The following is a 20,839-nucleotide window of genomic DNA, read 5'->3' as shown; positions in this document are numbered from 1 at the left end:
TGACTCTGAGAAGAATGGGAATCCCAGAACACTTGATCATTCTAAGGCAAAGCTTATACTTGGACCAGGAAACAGTCGTCAGAACAGAGCAAGGGAACACTGCATGGTTCAAAATTGGGAAGGGTGTACGCCAGGCATGCATCCTATCTCCGTAACTTTTCAACCTATATGCAGAAGAGATTATCGGGAAGGCGGGGCTCTATGAGGAGAAATGTAGGGTCAAGATTGGTGGACGATTTATCAACAATCTGTGTTATATGGATGACAAAACCCTGCTTGCTGAAACTGAAGAGGACCTGAAGCGCCTGCTGCAGATTGTCAAGGACTGCAGCCTACAGTATGGATTGAGGCTCAATGTCAAGAAGACAAAGATTCTCACCAGTGGGCCAATTGGTAGCATCAGGATGGATGGTGGAGAGATTGAGATTGTTCAGAGCTTTAGTTTGTTTGGCCCATAGTCAACAGTCTTGGCATCAGCAGCCAGGAAATTAAAAGGTGCATTGCCATGGGAAAGTCTGCTGTTAGGGACCTCTCCAAAGTACTGAAGAGCAATGGCGTCTCTCTGGAAACTAAGGTAGGTCTGATACAGGTCTTGGTCTTCGCAATCACTTGTTATGCATCAGAGAGTTGGACAATGCCCAGGGAGGATAGAAGGAGAATTGATGCCTTTGAGCTGTGGTGCTGGAGAAGAGTATTGAGAATACCATGGACTGCTAGGAAAACAAACAGATTTGTCCTGGAAAGGGTTAAACCGGGTGGCTCCTTGGAGGCAAGGATTCTGAGGCTCCGTCTATCATACTTTGGACATGTTGTGAGGAGAGACCGGTCCTTAGAGAGGGACATCATGCCTGGGAGGGTGGAGGGACGGCGCAGGAAAGGAAGGCCCTCTATGAGGTGGATTGTTTCAGTGACTGGAATAATTGGGATGGGAGTGTGGGAGACGGTGTGATTGGCACAGGACTGAGCGTAGTTTAGGGCTGTTGTACATAGGGTCGCTATGAGTTGCAGGCGACTCGACGGCACATAACAACAACAACAACAAAAACAGCTTGTTATTTCTCTTGATGGTCTCCCACCTTATTCTTAGGTTTTCTTCTTTTTTCTTCCTTTTTGATTCTGCTTTTTGTTCTATCAAATCAGTGGTGACAATTCTATCTTCTACGTTACTGATTCTGTTTTCTACTTCTTCAACCATTTTCATGTGTTCCTCTATCATGTTGACAGTATCTGAAATATCGGACCTCTTATTTTGGATTGAGGTTTCTTGTTTTTCCAGAGCCTCTAATGCCCCCTTTGTTTTATCTGCATTGTTTTGATTGGTTTTTTGGGTTGTTTTTTGTTTGTTTTAAGCTCCTCCAAGGTTTTCTTGCTGTGTCCTGTAGTTCTTCAAATTTGTTTTTTCACCCATTGAAAATTTTATCCGATTTTTTCTTCTGCAAAGCCATTAATACTGTGTCACTTTGAGGGTGGGGTACGGGTGTAACATCTTGCTTTGGGGTTGTGTAGGGTGTGAGATAGCCTGATTCTTAAGTGATATTGCTGTGGTAGAGTTATTCACACCTGAGGCAATAGCAGGTTCTTGATCTGAAGTCACTGTTCCAGAAGAGGGTGGGACAGCCACCCTGCCTGTGTTTCTCTTGGAACTTCTGACCCAAGGGAAGATTTGCTTCATTTTGAGAGAGAAAAGCCTCTACTGTCAGGCAGCTTTTGCAGCTAGGCCAGTCCAAGGAACTCTGAGCTAAAGGCAGTTAATTGAATGGATGTGAGAAGATGCAAGGTGGAGTGTGGGGACATACACAGGGTGGAGAACTGAACGAAAAACCAGGAAGCCTTTGTCTTCCTCTTGAGAACTTGGTCTGCGTCCTCACTCGAGCTCCAGCTGTCTCACTCTCTTCTGCTTGAGCTTAAGGGGTCCCAAATGATCCAGATAAATAACAGTGATCCCTACAAAGTACTTCATTTAATTTCCAGCTGTTCTGCTCACTACCCACAGATTGCTCCCTGTAGGTTGTTCCAGATCTGTGTTGCTCTTGGTTTGTGTTGCTCCCAACTCAGTCCACCCTTTTTTAGCTTTTTCTGTTTCTTCCTATTTAACTAAAAAACCATAGTCCGAAATCAAATGCATCTTAATGTCCTCAAACTGATATCATTGCTCCTCAATAATTTGGAAAGGTTCCTAACTGCAGATTTTCCCAGTGCAATATGTCTCCTGATTTCCTACTAGCACCAAGAGGGTTTGTTAATTATGGATCTAAGTATGATGAAATTGTTGAGAGTTTCAATCATTTTTTCTCCATCATGATGTTGCTTATAGGTCCAATAACAGGAGTCTTTGTTTTATTAATATTGAGATGCAACTCATATTGAAGGGTGTAATATTCTTTGATCTTCTGCAATAAGTACTTCAAGGCCTCCACATTTTCAGAGCAATGTTGTATCATCTGCATAACCCAAGTTATTAATGAGTCTCCCTCCAATCCTGATTCTACATTCCTCTTCCTCAAATAATTTGCTTTAATTGTAAACATCATAGAATACATCAAATGAGTAAGAATGATATTACACATTTTGCCTTATTGAATTTTAAATACATGTTTAATATATCTTCAAGTATATATTTTCATAGATATACTTGATATTTAAAATATGAATATATTAGGGTTCTTGTTTTACCTACAGGTTTCTTGAGATCCACTATATTTGCCATAATGTTTTTGTGTCCTGTAATAAAGAATCATGATGATTCTTAAAATTTTATATTATCTTCTATCTTTTTGTTTTTGTGAGCACCAATGACTTTTCATCTCTTCAAAAAATCATATCCATTTACACACAAACACCATTTTGTTCTTATTAATCACTATTAATCACAGTGACCCTATAATCAATACATAAAAACTTACCCTACCCTATGCAATTCTTACAATCTCTACCATGATTGAACCCATTTTTGCCGTCACTACCCAATCCATTTTGTTGAGAATCTTTCACCTTTTTATCAACCCTCTGCTTTTTTGAAGCATAAAGTCTTTTTCTAAAGACTGGTACCTCCTGACAATATGTCCAAAGCACATGTGCACTGTTACCTTAAAAAATGACTTTTAGGGAGCTCTGGTGGTCTTGTGGCAAGAAGCTGCACTGCAATCGCAGAGAGGCATAGTTCCAATCTACCAGATGCTCTGCTGGAGAAGGAGGGACAATCTCCTCCTGTACCAGTCAGATCCAATTTGATGGTACATGTGCAAAAAATAATAAATTTTTTTTTAAAAAGATTACTTTTGTTTAGCTATTGTGTTAGCCTCCTCTGGTCTCCAGCTACCTTAATTTCTGACACGTGGTCATGTAAATCATCAACAGCTGTGGAACTAACATAAGAGAGAGAGTTTTTCTCACACTGAGCAGAAAGACTTGAGGGAGACTGGAGAGAGACTCTGTTGATAATTAAACTCTATTAAGAGTGAGAACCTGTTGAGAATGAGGCCTTACTCAGAGCAAGACCTTGGTGATAGTGGTGGAGAGACTGTGGCATTACTATGGAGAAACTGTGGCAAGGTGTAACCAGAGGAGCCCTGAGATAAAGGCCACAGTTGAATGTTTTTGCTGTTCTTGTTGGATGCTTGAAGAAGAATCTGATTTGTAACTCCTTTGAGGCAAACCTTGATAGATGATCTGGATTTGACTGCTGAACTGAAACCAGTATTGTTTTTTGTAACAGGAATTATATTTTGCTGCTAATCTTGCTAAGGTTTTAGACTAAAACCTGAATTTGCATTAGACAATATTCTTTGCTTTCCCCATTCTCCAACTTATTCCCCTAATAATCCTCATTTTCAGTATCACAACTGTGAGTTAAATCTGTGAGTAAAAAAACGAATAAACAAACCTCTTGCTCCTGATGTGGCTTTGGAGGTACCATGGGGCTGAGGTGTGGGTCCTTTATCTGCTTTTTACTCTGTGGTGGTGAGATACTATACCATTCTCACTCCCTCTGGCCCTTTAAGAGAGATGTCCATTGCCCTGGGCCTCCATGTCCAGTTTTATGCTCTCTAGATAGCATGACATAAAGTTCCACCATCCTTGCCTCTAAGGGTACCCTGGTTGTATTTCCAGTGTGGTAGATTTGTTTGTTCTTTCAGAAGTCAATGGTATATTCAATACTTTTCACCAGCACCACAATTTAAAGGCATAAATCTAATTCTATTCTCAACAATTTTTAAAATCAGTTTTTAAGTAAAGGAAAATTGAGCTATAAAATAAAAACTTCTAATGTGACACTAGAGGGACATAGAGCTTTATCTGAATCATAAATAATGTTTATGTATTTAAATTTCATAAACATGGGAGTACTTTCATAAGAATAGATTGCTGACTTCAAGGACTTCAGTTAAACAGCTTTTTCTCTATACTTTTTGTACGTGTGTTTGTAGTTGCATTGATTTACATATAAAGGTTATCCTAATCTATTTAACAAACTCTGACATCTGGAATAACACATAGTCATAAACCTCTTTAATATCAGGTTATTCAGTTCTGAAATTATATTCATTATAGATCTACTGGAAGATTTCCATCTTCAGCCTTATTTGTTTAGCAGTTAATTAATATAGTTTTGCTATTGAAATGCATTGTATAGACCATATGAATTAGGAGATGTCAAATACTGTAGTTTGTACAGAGTAGCTAGAATTCAATTGCATGCCTTTTTTCCATTCCCACTATTTCATACTTGCTGTGATTTAAGAAAAAAATGCTGATGCATCAATTAATGCAAATTGTATAAAGACTTCTGTAATTTAGGCTTAAAATGCCAGATCCAACCATAGAGCTGTGTTCTCATGAGCTGCAACTTAAAATATGGGGCTCAATTTCCATTTACCTAATGTTCCCCAGTAATAAAGACATGTCTATTAAGGACATCTGTTACAATTTGGTAACCTCTAATTTTAATGTGAAATAATAGAGTTCATGTCTGTAAGATTAGAGGTTATGGATGAGGTCTTTACACTGGTTTGGCGTCCTTGATATGTTATTCTGCCAGCCAACCTAATATATTCACAAAAGGCCCAAAGAAAAATTTGGTTCAATGGGGGGGGCGGGGGAACAACCAAAAAACAAAAGGGAAAAGGAAAAAAAGAAACTCAAACTTTGCCATCTTGTCACTTTGCACACTGCCTTGCAGAAAATCTGTCATGACCTGCTGCAAAATAATATTATTGACACTCCTTGTTGTTGTTTTTTTTTAAAGCACATGAAGGAACAAGAAACCAGTGAATAATTACACATTAAAATGTACTGTTCTTTTCTACTTCCATGGAATGGGGCGGGAGGAGCAGAAAAGTGAAAAGATGAAGTCCAGGAAACTCTGCCTGGCCTCTCGCTGATGTGGAGATTTGGGATATTTTACTTTGACTAGGGGCTGGAGGTGGAACTGAAGGATGGACAAAACTCTTCCTCTCAGTCCCCAGGAACTGACAACCAACAGATAGAAAAGAGAATGCATCTGAACAAACAATTACATCTGCCAATTTCAGCAATTGTAACAATGAAATATTTTTTTTCTGTTCTTTCTTCAAGCTACATTTCAGCACTTCTTTTGAAACCAAGTCCTAATGGTATTTAAGACTCTCCTGGGTATTTCTTTTAGCTGAATATCTTGCATTTGCTATGCCAAGAACAATCCCAAGTCAAGAAGATTCCTGTCACTTTATTCAGGCTTTAACAAAAAGCAATCTAGTCAGTAAATCACTAAATGGAACAACCAACTTCCTATGACATGCATGAATAATGCTTTAGCTGCCTGCTCACCAGAAAGATTAGAATGAGAGTAGGAGGGGGAAAACCAACAAGAAACTCACAAAACTCTCTGTAAAAGTATGCCTACACAAGCTGGGCTGAGAGCTCCGTCAAAACTGATTGCTCATTTGACATCTGAGTATTTGGAAAAGTCTAACAGGAAGCAACAGAAGCAAATTTCTTTGCAACTTGCTCTTAGTGCAAGGGGGGAAGTGCATACAAGCATCAAATTCACTCGGTTTTCACTATCAACATTGATTTGATGAGACCTTGATTGAGGGGGGAAGAAAGGTCACGAAAAGAAGAATGGAAAAGTTTGTACCGAAATGGATAAAAATTACTAAAGTCACACAAATACTCTTGTCTTTAGTAGGGGAAAGATACAAATCTCTGATCCAGTTCTGTGTTGGAAGGAGAATTATCTATGTGAAATCCAGTATTAAAACAGTCCATGATAAGATTATAGCTTTTTCAGTGTGTAATGAATTTAGTTTATTATTATTACTCCTCCAACACAAGTGCTGGCCTCTGAACTCATTCCTCAAAGCAGTAAATGTACATGTGCCATGTCACACTCTGTGAGCTTTATGTCCCTGTGGAAGAAAGCTGAAAGGCATTTGAATGAACTCAAATGTGTACCTTTTGCTTTTCCATGTTTTCTCTGGGCTTTTAGTTAGTTTTTTAAATACAATAAGCCCTAAGTTAACTCATTAAATGTTGTCACTAAATGGGTAAATCACTGTCTTTCATATTTATGAATCAGTATTCAATTCTGTTATCTTTTCCTCAAAAAATATTTTTATCTTACATGGGTTTTCCTCATATACTTAACATCAGTGAAAGCAATTAAAAGAAAACTTTCAGGTTCCAGAGAAGAAACAGTACTGTTTATGGTTCAGTTAATTAAACATTTCACTATTGCAGTTTTTAAGTAAATCAAACGACCTCAAAGTGTTCCTACATCTGAAAATGAAAAACAAATAAATAGACAGATAAGCAGACAAACAAGTAAGTAAATCTTGTATATTTTGACCGATCTACCAACAGCTGCATTGGAGAAAGATGTGGCAGTCTGCTTCTGTAAAGATTTACCGTCACGGAAATCCTGTGGGGCAGTGCTCTGTACTACAGGGTCTCTGAGGATCAGAACTGACCTGATGTCAATTAGCTTATGTATTTTGATGAGAAGATTATTTCAAAAGAATAATAAAAAGAGAGTTTTCTATTTTACTGACATTCTTACCTTGTTTGTTGAACAGATAGGACTTATAATTTTAATGGATAATAATACTTATGGAAATTATAAAATGAAAAATAAATTTAATTCAAAAATAAAAGGTATAATGTCAGACTTTTTTCAAGCCCATAAGGCTTTTTTGGTGATATATAGATTAATCAATCATCAATGGGATTAAAGGACATTTATATTAAACAAATTGCTTATGGCTGCAGCAAATTGTGTTTTGAGATTTAGTGATAGGGAGTATAAATTGCCAGTCATGTTATTAGATCTATAAATCAGAGAGTTACAGAAAATTGATTAGTTGACTCCAATTTTTCAGAGTACATTGTTTCTTTGGTTTATCCCCCACCCCCCAGGTCAAAACAGTTCATTTTAACACTAAGTGAGAGAAGCATATTTCTAATACCTGAAAATCAAGTTTATTTGTTTCATTTTATCATGTCTACAGATATAGTTTAAGAGAACCAGAATGTGTCTTTTATGTATTACAGTGTTGTTTTGTTTTCTGTTTACTATGTATAATTACCTACAGTTAGAATTTAATATGCTTTAACTGTAAATTTTATTTTGGTTTGTTTGTGTTGTGCTTTGTTTTGATTTTTACATTTAAAACCTAGTGTTAAGAAGCTGAGCTACAATCCTGAAGGTATATTGTTCAAGGCCACCAGATGCAACATGGGAGAAGGATGGGCAAATCTCCTCCTGTGTGAATAATTGCCTCTGAAAACCTGCCAGCGGGTCAGCTCTGGGTCAGTTCCAACTCCATCGTACACAATAATAGCAACAACAATGAAATAATAATTATAAAACAAACACATAGGAAAAACACTCTCCCTTCTCCATCCACATATTTCTAAATTCTTAAAAATATAATCTGCTCTGAAAAATACAGAAATCATAAAAGGGGTTAGTATGCACTGTGTATTACTATGATGGCCTCTATGGTAATAAATAATTGTTAAAATTGAAAGAAAACATTTGTTTTTAAAAGGGTCCATGTATTGTTTATTTTCTAGGTGAATAACTTATTTTTAAGAGAATATCCTGAATCCAAATTTGGAGATTTTAATTATATTGGATTTTCTCATACATTCCCTTTCCTATTCCAATGTGTGCCATGCAAAGTTGTCAGGAGATTATTGCATACGGCTGTCCTTGTAGTCTATGTTGACATGTTAAATATATTCAATAGCTTAAAAGTCATTGTGGAATTATTTTAAAGATATTCCTTTTTCTAAGGTGTGCCTGTTTTAGGCTATGGTCTTTGCAATTACTTGCTATGCTTCAGAGAGCTGAACAATAACTAAGGATGACAGAAGAAGAGTCAATACCTTTAAGTTGTGGTGCAGGAAAAGAGTATTGAACATACCATGGACTGCCAAGAGAACAAACAGGTCTGACCTGGAGAGGGTGAGACCAAGTTTTTCCTTGGGGGCAAGTATTTTGAAATTCCATCTCATACACTTTTGGCAAGTGGTCAAGTGGGACCAGTTCTTGGAGAAGGACATCATACTTGGAAGGGCAGAGGGACAGTGCAAGAGCTGACACAGTTAACTAGGGTAAAGGGGATAGATGTGTCTGAGTCAATGAGACTGGTTCAGGATATGGCAGGGTTCAGTGCTATTGTATATATAAGGTCATGAGAAGTTGCATGCCACTTGATGGCATATAACAACAGACTAATCTATACAAACTTAACTATTTAAATTATTCCAAAGGAAGTTCTGGCTGCAAAATCTGTAGGGAGTTGTACTGTAACTAAATGGTTGTACTTCTTAGGTAACCCAAACCCCCAGGGATTCCAAGGGAGAAAGAGAAGCATCTCCTCTCATGTAATTTGCATACAGATTTGGAGGGTCAATCATGAGTCATAAGATATCAGGTCTGAAGAATATTAGATGAAGTCTTACCATCTTCACTTCTAAGGTGAATTCTAGTTGTATTTCTAAGGTAGCTTTGTCTGGTTTATGGAATTTCATGGTATATTTTATATTCTTCATAAACACCATAATTCTTCTTCCATTTTCCTTACTCATGGTTGATATTCAAATGCATATGAGGTGACAGTAAATATCATAGTTTGGTTCAAGTACACCTTAATCTCCAAAGTGATAGCGACATAAAAAAAGAAAAGAAAAAAGAGAGAGAAAGGAACAATCTTTTGTCATAGATTTGCCTAATACAGTTCAGACTCAAAAGCAGGGAGCAGTACACTGTTGCTCATAGCAGCATTATTCACAATGGAAATAAAATGGAAACAGCCGAAATGTGCATCAACAAATTAATGGACTGAGGAATTTTGATACTTACACACAGTGGAATACTACACAGCATTCAGCAGCAATGATTAAAAAAAAAACAAACTATATAACATGAGAGAGACTAGAGATCATTATGATGCTTGAACTAACTCGGGCTCATGAGAACAGATATTGTTTAAGAATGTTGTTGTTGCTGTTGTTATATGCCATTGAGTCACTTGTGACTCATAGCGATCCTATGTACAACAGCCCTAAACTCTGTTCTGTCCTGTGCCAATCTCACTGCCTCCAATACACCTATCCAGATTACGCCAGTAACTGAATCAGTCCACCTCATAGAGGGCCTTCCCCTCCTGAGCTGTCCCTCCACCTTACCAAAGCATGATGTCCCTCTCCAAGGACCGGTCCCTCCTTACAACATGTCCAAATCATGTTAGACGAAGCCTCAGAATCCTTGCCTCCAAGGAGTAGCTTGGTTTAACCCTCTCTAGGATGAATCTGTTTGTTTTCTTGGCAGTCCATGCTACATTCAATGCTCTTCTCCAGCACCACAGCTCAAAGGCATCAATTCTCCTTCTATCCTCCTTAGTCACTGTCCAACTCTCTGATGTATAACAAATGATAACAAAGACCATGGCATGTATCAGATGTACCTTAATCTCCAGAGACACCATTGCTCTTCAGTACTTTGGAGAGGTCCCTAACATCAGACTTTCCCATGGCAATACGCCTTTTAATTTCCTGGCTACTGGTGCCAAGAATGTTGACTGTGGAGCCAAGCAAACTAAAGCTGTGAATAATCTCAATCTCTTCACCATCCATCCTGATGCTGCCAATTGGCCCAGTGGTGATGATCTTTGTCTTCTTCACATTGAGCCTCAATCCATATTGGAGGCTGCAGTCCTTGATCCTCTGCAGCAGGTGCTCAGGTCCTCCTCAGTTTCAGCAAGCAGGATTGTGTCATCTGCATATCACAGATTGTTGACAGATCTTCCACCAATCCTGACCCCACATTTCTCCTCAGAGCCAGCCTCCCAGATAATCTGTTCTGCATACAGGTTGAAAAGGTTTGGAGACAGGACACATCACTGGTGTATGCCCTTCCCAATTTCGAAATATGCAGTGTTTCCTTGCTCTGTTCTGACGACTGCCTCTTGGTCCAAGTGTAGGTTTCTCATTAGCACAATAAAGTGCTCTGGGATTCCCATTATTCTCACAGTCAGCCGCAGTTTATTACGATCCACACAGTCAAATACCTTTGCATAGTCAATGAAACACAGATATACATTCCTCTGGTATTCCCTGCTTTCAGCTAAGATCCATCAAACATCAGCTACAATATCCCTAGTACCACGACCTCTTCTAAATCCAGCCTGGACTTCTGGCAATTCTCTGCTGATGTGCTGTTCCAGTCATTTTTAGATAACCTTCAGTGGAATCTTGCTTGCATGTGAAATCAATGATATTGTTCTGTAGTTTCCACACTCTGTTGGGCCACCCCACTTTGGGATGGAAACAAGTATAGATCTCTTCCAGTCAGTTGGCCAAGTGGTTGTTCTCCAGATTTCTTGACACAACTTGGTGAGCACATCCAGGGCCACATCTGTTAATTGAAATATGTCAATTGGTATATCATCTATTCCTGGGGCCTTATTTTTTGCTATTTCCTTCAAAGCAGCCTGAACTTATTCCTTCATCAAGATAGGCTCTTGCTCATATGTTGTTTCATGAAATTCTTCTGTCTGCCCATTCCTTTTGATACAGTGACTCAGTATATTCTTTCTATCGTTTTTTTACTACTTCTTGGCTCCCTGGATCATTTAATATTCTTCCTAAAGCATTGAATTTGTTCTTCAGTTACTTGAACTTAAGAACTGCTGAGCGAATCGGCCCTTTTGATTTTCTGACTCCAAACTCCTTGCACATTTCATTGTAATATTTTACTTTGTCATCCTGTGCTGCCTTCTATTCAACTCTTTAGTATCTTGAATTCTTCCTTCTGCTTTGTCTTCTCTGCACTCCAGTGCAATTTTCAGAGTCTCTTCTGACATCCATTTTGGTCTTCTCTTCCTCTTGAAGAATAACTCGTAAGATGTTTATAAGGATAGGGAGGGGGAAATCACAGGGTCACAGGTTCTACTAGGGACTTGAAAGGATGAGGTGATAGTGGACATAGATAAATTGTGATTGCTTTTATAAAACACAACACATGGGAATGATTATATGAAACAAAATGTGAATGAAGGAATGTGTGAAACACAATGTATATTAATGATACACAATGTACATAAAATTTGTATGTAAACCAATATAATTTTTTTAAATGCTAAAAAAATAAAATTAGAAAAACCAGCAAAGAGAAACATTCTTCTGCCTTACCATTAACCTTGTTCTCATTTCTATGTCTCCAAAACTGTTAGTCATCCTTCAGTGCCCAAATCAAAGAAAATTTGTTGTTGTTGTTGTTAACTACCGTCGAGTTGCAGGCAACTCATAGTGACCCTATGAAAGAGAGTGTTCGGTGTTTAGGTGTCTTTCCACCGCTCTCCAGGTTCATAGGGTTTCCAGAGATGGGCTATTATGGAAGTGGATGCCACTCCTCCTTCCAAGCTTGTTTTAATTGGGGAACTCCACCCCACACTCTGTTCACATTGGGTAGCCAAACATTAACACATTTGACACATCCGTGTCACAGCATTCAGCCTCACAGCAACCAAAAGTGACCATGGTATGGCAACGACCTAGAGGAATGTCTGAACAAAACCAATGAAAGACCGGCCCTCAGGCCTGCGACCCTCTAGGGCTTGCAGCCCTCTGCTGCCTTAAACCCCAGGCCAAGCCTTGCTTGCCTGGCTCCTGGAGGCAGAATATTCCTTCGTGTCCAAAAACTGCCACAACACCCACGCACACAGCACCATGCTCTCTCCGGCAAATGGGCCATAGAAACCCTGGGTGAAGCAAACCTGGGAGAACATGGCCACCATCTCTCCCCTCTTCCCCATTCCAGTCTTGAAGCCCTCTGCTGCCTTAAACCCTACTCCATTAAAAAAAAAAAAAAGTTAGCTCATGCCACTCATTTATTGTTGTTGGTGCATATTTTCATTGTTTTTAAACTTCAAACTATACATTTGTTTTCCCTTCATTTATAAAAGGCCTCAGTTATGATAAATTGTTGGTGACAACTCTTCATCTCAACTATCCATAGACTTTGTAAAGCAAAGGTGCCATGACTACTTGCTAGAAGCCTATTATACGTCATTACCAAATGCTTTCATTTAATCTAGAAACCAATATCCCTTCAAATTACAAAATAATTCTTAATAGAGTCCCAAACTCCATGTTTTCATTAATCTATTGCTGTTAAATTGATTCTGAAGAATATAGACACTACAAGAAAAATTGAACTCGTTGTAAGTTTTCTAAAGTAGTATTCTTGAAGGGAAAAGCCACTGTGACACAGAGATTAAAGGGTTTCTAGATTGTTGGTCATGGTTTAAGGGCTGCAAGATTGGTGGATGAGACTCAAATACTTCACAGGAGAAAGATGAGGCAGTCTACTTCCCGAAGATTCACAGCCTTGGAAATCTTCTGGGACAGTCTTATTCTGTCCTACAGGGTTGTTATAAGTTGAAATCAATTGGTAATCAGCAGAACTTTTATGGAACCAGACTGACAAATCTTTCTTCTAAGGAATGGCTAGTAAATTTAAACTACTGAGTTTTTCAGTTAGAAGACAGACTCAAAACCACTGTCCCACCAGGGTGCCTTCAATTTTCACATGGAAAAAAGGAAAGAATGCACTGTTTTCTGTTTTCTTTATGTTCATGGAGGGGCTCCACCTGCCATTGCAATAGAAATTCCAGATGAAAGCATTTAGAGTCAGACAGGAAGATCTGGTGACTTAATGGGTAAGGTATTGCACTTCCCACTAAAAGGCAGGTGGCTAAACTCTACTAGCTGCTCTGTGAGAGAAATATGGTCAATTTCTTACCATATAACTTAAAGCTTCTGAAAACATAATTGACAATGATGATGAGTCAGTTCTGAGTAGATAGCACATACAGAAAACAAAATCACATAAATTTAGGTTATTTCTGTTGGTTTTGACTAGCTAAGTTTTCATGAAAAATTCTAGCTGTTACTTGCTGAACAGATTAGAATTTCCTGTTATTATTAGTATCTGGATATTTACTGACCTTAAATTAAAGCAGACAGGAAGTAGTATTTTTTATGAATGACTGACTATGACATTAGTTACTCTTGTAATGACTTTGTTTTTAGGTTCAAAGTTTTATTTTTAAACCTATATTCAAAATTAAGATAATCCAAATTAATTCTATACAAAACTATTTTCCTTGCTATTCATCATAAATATTGAAGTATTTATTCTGTGGTAGGCATTTCAGAACATAAATCACACTTGTCATCACTGTCAAACAAATAATTAACTAGTAAGGAGGAAGAATATAAAAATCAAGATTTATAACTGGCAATTATAAATCTGTAATTGAGTTAAACAGAATATTCTATGGCTGCCCAGAGAAAGAAGCAACTAAAATACTTGGGGAAGAAATTGAAAAGGCTACTCAGAAGAGAAAAAAAAAAATTAATTACACCTGAAATGGTTAAGAAAAGAGATGGAGAAATAGAAATGAACACTCTTAACCAAAGCCTAAGAAGTAAATGAGTAGAGAATCAGAGATCATGCACTATTGGTTGAAGTCAGGTAGTTCAACACTGCTGGTATATAGGGAGTCAGTTGTGAGGTGTCACTGAGTCAATTCCAACACAAAGGACACCCATATGACAGAATAACTGCTCCACAGGATTTACTAGGGTATACAGGAAGATTTTCTTGTATACTTATTTATTTATTGCAGGATGGGTAAAGGTTTACAAAGTGTATTGCAATCATTAAAAGACCAACTCTCCAGCTATTTCTCTCTTAGAGCTGCTTCTTATGTTTGTTGAATATTCAAGTGTTGCATCACCAAAGAGAGTCAGGCAGAGTTATAATTCATTCCTTCAAATTATTCTATAACAACAAATACAAAAGCAATCCTTAAGTGTCCCTGAGTATATTTTATTTCATTCAAGACACACACAGAAAGGGGAAGATAAGATTTACAGCTTCATGAAAGATTTATGCAAAACCATTTACGTGGTCTTTTATTTCTGCAAATATACTAAGAATTTATATCTCATACTAATATATAACTTTCAAAGAAATATACAGAGTACAATGCCACGACTGTTCCTTGCATATTCACTCTGTTTTCAGTCATCATAAAATCATGCCTTATGATTATATATGCAAGCTGAAATTTAGAACAGAAAGAAATAGACAACTTTGTCACAAATATCAAAGAAGTGCTTCAACATACAAGTGGAATAAGGGGGTTAATTGTTTTTTGTGGGTTTTTTTTATTTTCTAAAAAAGTCATGTTTACTTTTAAAGAAAACAAAAAAATTGCTTTTTGCCAAATACATTTACAACATTAACACTTACTTTATGTATATGTTACATATTGTCAAACAGAATGGACTCATACTTGAGTGTACAATGAGTCTTCAGAGGCAACAAATTAAAAGAAAGGAGATTGTCTTTTTCTCTCCCACAGAGCAGCTGGGGGATTCAAACTGTGCCCTTTTGAGTTGAAAGCAAAACTTCTTACCACTAAGCCATAAGATTTCCCAATAATTGCTAAGCTTCATTTTTTTTAAATCTTTTTTGTTTGCTTCATAGAGGACTTAATTTTTCAGAAATTTATCATTTGATCCACAACTATCTACAATGATAGTTCTTACTCTTGACTCCTTAAAATTACATTTGATTTTTACTTTTAGAGTAAACTATTACAAGTTTTTAATAAATAAAATATTTTCCCTTTGAGTATACAGACAAATACAAAGGAAATATGTTACTTACATCTCTCTAAAGATTTTTTAAATAAACACAACTTTACAGGAGCTGTGATGGCATAGGTGGTTACATGTTGTGCTGCCAACCAAAAAGTTAATTGTTGGAAACCACCAGCAACTCCTGGAGAGAAAGATAGGGTGGCTTATTGGAAAAATCTGTGCTGCAATACTAAATGCAGACAGTTAGAATTCAAATCCACCAACCCCTGCATGGGAGAAGGATGTGCAATCTCCTTCTGTGCAATTTACCGTCTCTGAAACTCCACTGAAGTGTCACCTATGGTTGGTTCCCATACAACGACTACCATCACTCCAGTTAAAAAATTACAGCTTCAGAAGTTGATGGAGTATCGCCATGAGTCAGAATCAACTCAACAGCCATTGGTAAAGGTATTTGTTTTATTATTTTTACACTAACTCTAAATCACTTGAATATACTATTGAGTGCAAATAGATAAGTTTTGGAGAAAGTGCAACTAGACTGCTTCTTTAGGAACAAGGATACTAAAACTCCATCTCACGTACAACAAGATGGATTGACACAGTGACTGAAACAATGCACTCATGCATATCAGAGATAGTGAAGAAGGAGCAGGATAGGAAGGAGCTGGATAGGGAAAGGTTCTGATCTATTATTCTTAGGGTAGTTATGGGTCATAGTCAATTGATAGTATATAACAACAAATCATTTTTAATTCTTGGAATCCTGGTGAGACAATGGTTAAGCATTTAGCTACCAGTGGAAAGATTAGTAGTTTCGTGCTATCAGCTGGTCTGAAGTAGAAGAATGTGGCAGACTACTGCTGTAAAGATTTCAGTCTTGGAAATTCTATAGGGTAGTTCAACTCTGTACTATACAGTTTCATTGTACTCAGTAGCAGTGGGATTTATTTTTTCTTTCTTTTTTTCATTTGTGGGGAGGTTATTATCACATGGCTAAAGCATTTGTTCTGCATACAGACCTCACCATGCTAAAAGTTCTGTTATGGCTAAGATGTCAAAAAATATTGGTAAGTAGTCTAAAGATTTCACTAAACTACAAGCCTTTCTGCAGCTTTCAGTCTTTTTTTCACTCTTTTTAATCTATATTCAGTTCCCCATGGGTGCACTACTTCATGTGAACCATTTTTCCAGTGAAATAGAATACCCCTTTGGTTTAAGGAAATAAAAAGATGCTGTTGTTAGTCATTATACCTACATTTGCTTTAGTTGTATTATAAAAGAATGTCTTTCCTAGAAGTCAGCTGAAGGAAAATCCCTTCAAAATCCCAACAACAAAAAAATCCCTCTAAAAAATATGTGTAAAGATTTCTATACTATGAGAAAGATATGCAGTCACCACAACATCAGCAATGTTTTCAAGTGTAATAATGTAAACTATCATCTTCTGTCTGCTAAATATTTACTTTTAGGTTTTCTTCCTGTTTTGAACAGTAGTCTAAATAAGTGGTTAGAACTTCATGCCACAGTAAGATACATCAAAGCCAGACTGAGCTATTAGCACAAGGGGACTCTGGCTGTGAAAGAATTATTATAATCTTCTAAGAGTCAAATAAGTCAAAGTTGACATTGGACTGCTCAGGTAGCACTTAGTTAAGGACAATGACTGACCAAGTGACCTGAAGATGTCATGTGAAAGGACTCAAGTCACAGACATAGAAGAAAGACAGTCTTACTTGGAAGACTTCAAATTGACCACACAGAAAAATTTTTGCAGTTTCTATAACTCAATAAACCATATTATTTGCACTTTCTGGGTAGAAAAATAAATCATCAATGTTGATTGAGCATTGTTTAGTTGAATCCTCCTTTAAGGGTTTTGTTGTTTTTTTTTTCCTTCCTCCTGAAAAATTCCCTCACCCTATTTCCTGGTTGATAATAGAGTAGAGTTAAAAGAGGGAAAAATTATATTGTCAGCTGTGTAAAACAAGATAGGCACCAGATATTAAGTTCTCAGATTATCACACTGAACTGAGGTCAGCTCATTAATCTTCTATTTTCTCCCCAAGATTCCAAATCGACACTCTTATGCAATTTACCAGTTACAGAAATGATTAATAGGTTTCTCTGGTGCTAACCTAATTGCTATGACACAAAGACAAGAACATTACAAAAGATAAAGTATTGAAGCCAGAATTACCTCCCTTCTAGGTAGCAATCACCTGTTAAAGGCAATTCTCAAACACCTTTGAGCAACAAACAAATTACTGTAGCTAAGTTTAGTTTTGAGGGATGGTTTGCCTTTTGGATTCAACTGGAAGATATTCTCATAGACAAATCTTCATGCTTATCTTACTATTTTCTACCTAGCCCAAAATTTCCGTTACATAATTTCTCTGAGAAGAAAAAACTATTTTCTAAAATTTTCTCATGAACAATTGAATTTTCACATAGCTGTGTATTTTTATCTCACGTAATATCATTATCTTAACATCAGGCAAGTCTGTAGCTGCATTTAGGAAATAAGAAAGGGGATAGAAAAATCCTTGTTTTAATTTAATTATGCTAAAAACTGTGACACTGATGTGTCAAAAGCAACAATGGTTACACATGGTGGACCGTGTTTGGTGAAGCTTCCTGATTAAAAAAAGCTTGGAAGCAAGAGTGGCATCGACTCCCAAAATGGCTTGCCACTGGCAACTCTGTGAACATGGAGAAACGAATAAAGTAATACAAGTGTTCAGTAATTTCATTCATAGTGTCACTGTGAGTCAACTACAACTGACAGTACTTAACAACAACAACAACAACATAGAGTTCTGTTGGCCTAGTGAATAGAAAGTGATGCTACCAAGCTAAGGATGTGTGATTATAATCTGTCGACCTCAGGCCTGGTTTTAATTGGTTTTGGTCAAACACTCTTCTAGGTTGTATAGCCCTGTCTACTTGCTGTACATAGGAAACTCGTGGTTGCTGTGAAGCTGAACACTGTGACACTGATGTGTCAAATGTGAGAATGGTTACCCATGGTGGACAGTGTTTGGTGGTGCTCCCCGATTAAAACAAGCTTGGAAGCAGGAGTGGCATCTACTTCTGAAATAACTTGCCTCCAGATACTCTATGAACATGGAGAAACGACCACAGTTAAATAAGTGTTAAGGTCTTTCGTTCACAAGGTCGCTATGAGTTGTCTATGACTACAGAGCACTTAACAACAAAAATAACAATAGCAAATTTTTACATGTTTTGAAATACTTACATATCACAACAAATTGTAGCTAACCTTGAAAAGAGTGAGCATACCAGAATACTTGATTTTATTCATGTAAAACCAATAGTTGGATCAGGAAGCAGTCATTAGAACAGATAAAACAATGAACGGTTCAGTATTAGGAAAGCAGTGCATAAGGGATGTGTCTTTTCTCCATACCTTTTCAATCTAAATGCAGAATAAGTTACTCTGTAGGTGGTACTTTAAAGAAGAAATGTGGGATTAGGATTAGAGGAAGATTCATCAACAATCTGCTTTATGCAAATGTCAAAACCATGCTTGCTTAAACTGAGGAGAACTTGAAGCATTTGCTGCAAAAGGTCTAGGACTGCAGTGTTCAATCTGAATTAAAGTTCAATATTAAAAAAATTAAGATTCTCACTAATGGGCCAATTTTCAACAACATGATAGATAGAGAATAAATTGAGGTTGTTGACAATTTCAACTTGCTCCATTCTGAGTCAGCACTCTTAGTATTAGTAGTCAGGAAATCAAAAGATGAGTTGCATTAGGAAAATCTACTGTCAGGGACCTCTCTAAAGTGTTAAAAAGCAACAATGTCAGTCTAGAAACAAAGGTGTACCTGATTCAGGCCATGGTCTTCTCAATTACCTGCTATGCATCAGAGAGCTGAACAATGAGTAAAGACGGCAGAAGAATTGATGCCTTTGAATTGTTGTGCCAGAGAAGAGTTCCGAACATACTATCGACTACCAAGAGAGCAAAAAGGTCTGTCCTGGTTGGAGAGGGTGAAACTAAGTTTCTTCTTGGAGGCAAAGATTTTGAAGCTTCGTCTCATAACTTTGGACATGTTGCCAGGAGTGTCCAGTCATTGGAGAAGGACACCATGCTTGGAAGAGTAGAAGAACAGGATAGGAAAGAGAGACACCAGATGAGATGGATTGACACAGGGACTGGAATATGGGAATAGGTGTATCAGAGACAGTGAGATTGTCTTAGGATAGGGCAGGTTTCAGAGCTGTTGTGCATAGGGTCACTATGAGTTGCAGGGGACTCTACAACACATAACAACATTTACTTCCTATGAAGTTCTGGTGACATAATAGTAAAAATCTGTGCTTTCAAACCCAAGATCCACCAGCTATTCTCTGGGAGAAACATGATCAATCTACTCCTGTGTAATTTACCAACTCTAAAAACCTGCAGGAAGGTTTGCTGTGAGTAGGTTTCAACTTGATGGCACACAATAACAACAACATATATTTCCAAGAGATATGTTCTGGTGATTTGGCCCATAGCATGTTTTACTGCTAACCACATGGTCTTGGGTCTCCTGTTCTTTGAATCTACCAACTGTTCCTAAGGGGAAAGTTGCAGTCTCCTTTGAGTATCAGCTTTGGGAACGTAATGAAGGTTGCCATGAGTCCCAACTAACTAGAAGGCACTAAGATTTTCTACTGTCTTCTGCCTTTGTTCTTTTTTCATTTCTTTTATTTTAATATCCAAGAAGGACTCATAGTAAAACAATGGTTAAGCTCTAGGCTGCTAACCAAATGAATAGTGGTTCCAAACCACCCATTGAGTCTATCATGGAAGAAAGACCCAATAAAACCTATAAATTTTACAGTTTAGAAAACCCATGAGGAAGTTCTACTTTACTGTCAGGGACTCATGGTATAAGTCAACAGCATCTAACATTTCCAATAAGGAAGATCCAGTTATGCAGGATATTATTTCAGTTCTTCCATTTTGCTTTTTATCTTGCTATGCATCTGAGATCTAGACAATGACTGTGGATGACAGAAGAATAATGGATGCCTTTGTGTTGTGGTTCTGGATAAAAGTTCTGGACATTCCGTGCACTGTCAAGAGAATGAAAAGGTCTGTCTGGAAAGAGTAAAACCAAGTTACTTCTTGGAAGCAAGGGTATTAAAACTCCATCTCACATATTTTGGGCATGTTGTCTGGAGGAAACAGTTCTTAGAGAAGGACATGATGCTTGGAAGGGTGGAGGGTCAGTGTAAGAATGGAAGACTCTGAATAAGAGGGATCAACACAATAACTGTGGCAAAGAGAATACCTAAGTCAGAAGGGGTGAGACTGACTCAGGATAGGGCAAAGTTCAGAGTCATTGTTCATGGAGTCACTATGTGTTGTAGATAACATGACAGCACATAACATCTATAGGGGATGGCATAGTGCAGGGCAAGGTTCAAATCTGTTATTCATAGAGTTGTTCAACAATGCCTAACAATCACAACAACATCCGTAGGGTTAATTATTCAATCTCCCTGGAGCTAAAAAGCAGATACTTAAAACTAAAGTATCAAATAAAATATATTTTCTGGTTTTAATGTCTTATGTGTCAAAATGAAGTCTGATATTGAATAAATTATATGAATGTATGTTCGTTTTTCTACTACAATCCAGTTTCCTTTTAGGCTATCT

This window comes from Elephantulus edwardii, unplaced genomic scaffold, assembly GCF_000299155.1.
Source record: "Elephantulus edwardii isolate Elephantulus edwardi_28Jun2011 unplaced genomic scaffold, EleEdw1.0 scaffold00081, whole genome shotgun sequence".
NCBI lineage: Eukaryota > Metazoa > Chordata > Mammalia > Macroscelidea > Macroscelididae > Elephantulus > Elephantulus edwardii.
The sequence above is the reverse complement of the archived record's forward strand: the minus strand, read 5'-3'. Positions refer to the sequence as shown.